General features: G+C 43.8%; 1 protein-coding gene across 1 annotated transcript in view; it reads left to right on the top strand.

Annotated features, from left to right (window-relative positions):
• kirrel1a (kirre like nephrin family adhesion molecule 1a) overlaps nucleotides 1-5,032 on the top strand; it is a 30,963-nt gene that overhangs the window by 9,015 nt on the left and 16,916 nt on the right. The gene's annotated exons all lie outside the window — the stretch shown is intronic.

Raw genomic sequence — 5,032 nt, 5'->3', positions numbered from 1 at the left:
GGGGGGGGGGGGGGGGGGGGGGGGGGGGGGGGGGGGCGAGTCAGTGCCGCATGACTCCTATGGCTGCAACTTTGTCCTGAAACAATGATGTCATCCTCCTCCATCACACTTCACAGCTCTGTGTCTGTGGACCTCGCCGTCTCTTTGTTCTCCTGTTCCTGCATCTCATTTTCAGGCAGCCCCTCCGTAACGGCAACACGGCGGCCACACGCAGCGACAATATGGAATTAGACAGATAACAAAATCAATTTGGAGCAGATTGACTAACAGTAAAGAGAGAGGGGCTGAAAGAGGGAAATAATGAGGGGCCAGTGCGGCTGCCCCGACTATTAATTGAATAGGTGGAGGGAGGATGAGGTCATTGAAAACATTTTTTTTTACTCTGAAAAATGGGTGTACTGAGCATAAGGGAGGATTTCATCAGACACACAGATGCACATACGCTCACAGACACGCTCGTACAGAAAACTTTTTTTTGGGGCAGTTACTTTACACGTCAGCTGTTGCTATGGTGACGCAAGTCTGTGATCCAGCCGAGGCGCTGGATTGGCTGAAGAGGAGCAAGGGAGAGGAAGGCAGGGGGACTTTGTTGAAGGGGTACAGAGGGGTACGGGGAGGGGGCCCAGACACAAAGATACTTAGATCGATGCATAACAATCCCTACAGATGCCTTTTTATTTCCTAGGATCTGATTCAGTGAGACTGAATGCCACCCAGAGAACTCTCTACTGCATGGCATCACTTCACCAACCTTGTCTCCTGTCCCGCACAGAGAGGCGAGGCAAGCCTGTATTTAAATGCTGTAAAGCGAGCTATGACATTCACCACCTAACAGCAGGGTGTGTGGCAAATTAAGAAATGCAGGGTATGTGAGCAGCACACTCACTAAAAATAGCTGCAGACGTCTTTGCATGCATATACCCTTTCAGTAGTTTTCAGCAACAAATTGACGGTTCATTACCTTGCTATTCGAATGCCATCGCATGGTGCGAGAGGTGCTCTCAGGGCTAAATTGCTGTGGTGGTTCACACTATGGTGACGTGTGGCCGTGCTTTCGGTGAGTCACCCGGGCCAAGCTGTGCGTACTCGCCTTTGGCTTTGTGTCTGCTTTGACAAGCCAAGGTTGGTGTCACAGTGTCTGTAGGGGCTGTTGTCCTAGGCTCCGGATTAATCCTAATCCCTTTCCAAACTTTGACTAGGGCTGTGTTTAAGCCTAGACTAAACTGAGACCCATTCCCAACGGAGATGGGGATGCTTCGCTGCCTCGGCGGTTTAGTCCGAGTTGTGGTTGTAATCCATGTTCAGGAAACCGCCTCGTGGCGATTATATGTTTGGGGTTTAGATTGGTTGTGTTTGTGTGCCTGTGTTGACAGGAAATGGTTAGCCCATGTGGTGAAGGTTAGGTCATTGGTGCTGCCTGTCTTTGTTTGTGTGTGTGTGTGCGTGTGTCAATGTGCATGTGGTCATGGGCACAGCTCTTTGTGACCATGGTCTTTGTGTGGACAGGGCGCTCGGATTCTCCTGGTGGTATCTTGGGGATCAGTGACTCAAGGAAATCAGGACACACTCTAAATTTGTCACTGCAGCATAACCCACATAATGAAAGAATACAAGCTCCCTTACACACACTCTCATGTCTTTCTTTTGCCTTGACTGCTCTCTGAGATTGAGTGACTAGATTTCCTTCTTTAAACACACACACACACACACACACACACACACTCATGTTGGCAAGTGTTAACTGGGTAATATGGAAATCAGAAGGCGATGAGCACATGTTTAAATGAGTCAGTGTTTTCAGTCCTCAGCCTTTGCTTGGGTGTTTTCTCTGCAGATTGTGTAGCCTCCATTCAGGAGTATTCAGTTTGGATTATGTTTGTGGTTTTGTGAGGCAGTTGAGGGAATACCTCCAGCTAGCATATCTGAGGCGGTGGAGGAAAGGATTTGCTTGCCCTCAGGCTACTGTCAAGGTTGCGGGGTACTTTAAACCCAGCTAAACTCTCTTTACACCCATGTATATCTGAGAAAAGGTTTTTCATGCTTTTAAAGATGGTGTTAATCCACACTGTACATTCCAGTAATTAGCATAGACAAATGCAAGTTTCATCAAATTAGGGTGGATACAGGAAATTACAGTACTGTCTAGAATAATCTTTTGTTTATAACCAGTTTTTATACATTCTTCCCCTTAATTACTACTACATCACTGTCATATGTGCACGCTACAATGGGCACAGAACATATCTGGCATTTACACACTGAACCTTCGCTCCAGATTTCTCATAACACCTTGACAAAGTAAGCATGTGGGAAAACAGATTCTAGCAACCCTTTAATTTGTCTGGAGAAAGGGGAACACACAAAGATATCGGTATAATAAATATTTTTGATATTTACAATGGATCACATTTTTATGTGAGAGGAGTCGCCCATAATAACAAACGTGCAGAGAATCGTCATGCGACTCTGCAGTCCCTCTCAGAGCGTTGAAGCGTCTTTCAGCTTGTTGTTTTGGTTTTGGAAGCCTGCAGCTCTGCTCTCTTCATTTGGTCTCACTACTTTCACCAGTGTTGTTTGTTTTAGCAGACAGCTGAATTCAGTGAAAAAGCTCAGATGAACCCGCTGTACATTACCAGCCCAGCGCTAAATGGCAGGAAGGCAAACTTAGCAACTGTCTGGTGAGCATAGTGAAGCATGTAACAGCTAAAGCCAGATATTTCCCTCAGGGGTAAGTGGGGACTAAAAACAGAGCTCCAAAAACAGAGGAGTGAATGTTAGACAAATGACTTCAAATTAATGCTAATGTCACTCAAAATTAGCTCAATGTATGCATTTGAAATTGTTTGCTGACAAGTTCATCCATATCAACTGATGATAATAATTACAATAATGATAATTGCCAACTATTTTAGTAATCCATTAATTGTTTAAGTATTTTTTCAAGTTAATCATTTTGAATGAAATATATTTGAGTTTTGGATTTTTGGCTAAGCAAAATAAGTCTTGAAGACGTCACCTTGGGCGCAGAGAACATAGACACTGCAAGTAAACAGCATCCAGACTAGCAGGTCTGCCCTGACAGAATTCAAACACAGCCCTCTCGATAGCAATTGGAAACTTGGTTTGAAATCTTTAAGTGTTTCTCTGTAACGTTAAATATTCATGACTAAATGAGCAACAATGAAATTTCAAAAAACGTCCATTAAGAATTTAAATTCAGCTAACACGGTTTATCAGATTTTGCTAAATCCTGGCTGATCACCTTCTTCCACCTGAGCCCCGCCTACTTCAAACCAGTGAGCGGAGCCAGAGAAAAAAAGAATTTTCAATTTTGAAATAATCAAACACTGACTGCTCTAACTCTGGCAGAGAACTGTGTGTTCATGAAGGACCCCATCGCTCACAGTAAGAGGACGATTTAGAAAATAAGTTTTCAGGGACTCTTGGAGGTGATTTAGAAAATGATGAGGACATTTTTCAAAGTCACCTCCAAGGCACACATTACTGTAAAATAAGTCAAAATACGTCAAAGCGTGTAGTGGCCATTTGAAGAGTCATTTACTAACTGAAGCATCTGACTTCCACTTTGAGCTGTGGTGGCTGCTGGCTGGTAGGGCTGCACAATTAATCAGTATGGCAAAGTGCAATATCCAAGTCGCAGAAGCTGCAATTCTTTGATAAAAAATTCGACAAAACTGTACTGTAGTGCTGCAGAGATGCCTCGGCATCCAAACGAGATTTGGAGGCCGGGGACAGACCTCAGAACATATCACATCATCATGATTTTAATAGGGGGGGTTCAGTAAAAATGAAAGCAAAAATTATTGTTCCCACTAATTATATCAAAATATCTGTCAAAAATAATTCCAATGTGATTTTTTTTGCCATATCGTGCAGAGTGGTGGGAACATGCATTCTTTTGCTGCCTTTTCATGATTCAGGCTTTTGTGACTGATGTTTGTTTTTACTTACCAACTTTTCATAGCCAATCGCTGTTGCTATGTTGTTTGCTTTGTTTATCTTAATTCATTAATCCAGTTCATTTGTGTGTTCCTCAGGGAGCAAATTAAGGGACGCTATTTTTTTTTTGGTTCAGTGCATAATTATTTTATGAACGCATACTGCAAAGCTCCATCTTCATCTGATTCCCTTTTCACCGTGTATCCTCACACGTCTCCTTTATATTCCGAATATTACAGTAATGTGCAGCGCTGTCAGAAGCCGTTGTTGCGATCGGTACGGAAATCTTTTTTGCATGGCTGGGTTCTTTTCTGTTATCGGGCATATTGTAACTCTGCAAATCACGCCAAATCTGACATGATAGGTGGAGAGTGCGTGACCATGTATATGAAAGGCAGGGGAAACGTGAGTGATAGGGACCGAGGGTTCATGACGGGGAGGATGGGAGGCGGGGTGCAGAGGCATATGGCAGTTGTTAAAAAAAAAAAAAAGTGAGAGAGAGAGGGGAACCTTCAGAAAAGCGCTGGAGGGCTCAGAGGGAAAAGTGTGAGGCAACGAGAGAGGGAGTATAAGAGAAAGGGGGGGAGTGATAAAAAAAGTGGAGGACAAGTAAGAAGGAGACATGTAAATGGTAGGAGGTGAAGAAAAGGGAGCGAGAGAAAAAAGAGAGAGAGAGAAAGTGCTGGAGGGCTGATATTTAATGTGATAAATGAGTTGTGACAGTCCGCCTCTAACCCCGTCCAACCAGCGAGTAGGAGGAGGCACACTGAAATAGAAAGCATTATGGGTAAAAATGACATATACAGCATTATATATGTGAGATAGAAAGTAGGAGGTGCATACATACTGTAGAGGAGGAGAGGTAGAGGAAAATCAGTACAAAATCAGGCAAAAAGACATTCATAGGCAGCATTATAGATTCACAAAGCAAAGGAGGAGAGTGCCAAAAGCAGAGGGTGATGCAAAGCAATTTGGGTAAAGGACATGCAACATTATAGAGAGAATAGAAGGAGAGGTTATGGCTGAGGTGGGTGGGGGGGGGGGGGGTACGATGCAGCACTGGGTTAATGAG

The sequence above is a fragment of the Micropterus dolomieu genome, linkage group LG12 (genome assembly GCF_021292245.1).
Source record: "Micropterus dolomieu isolate WLL.071019.BEF.003 ecotype Adirondacks linkage group LG12, ASM2129224v1, whole genome shotgun sequence".
Lineage (NCBI taxonomy): Eukaryota > Metazoa > Chordata > Actinopteri > Centrarchiformes > Centrarchidae > Micropterus > Micropterus dolomieu.
This window is presented reverse-complemented; position numbering and strand designations above follow the sequence as displayed.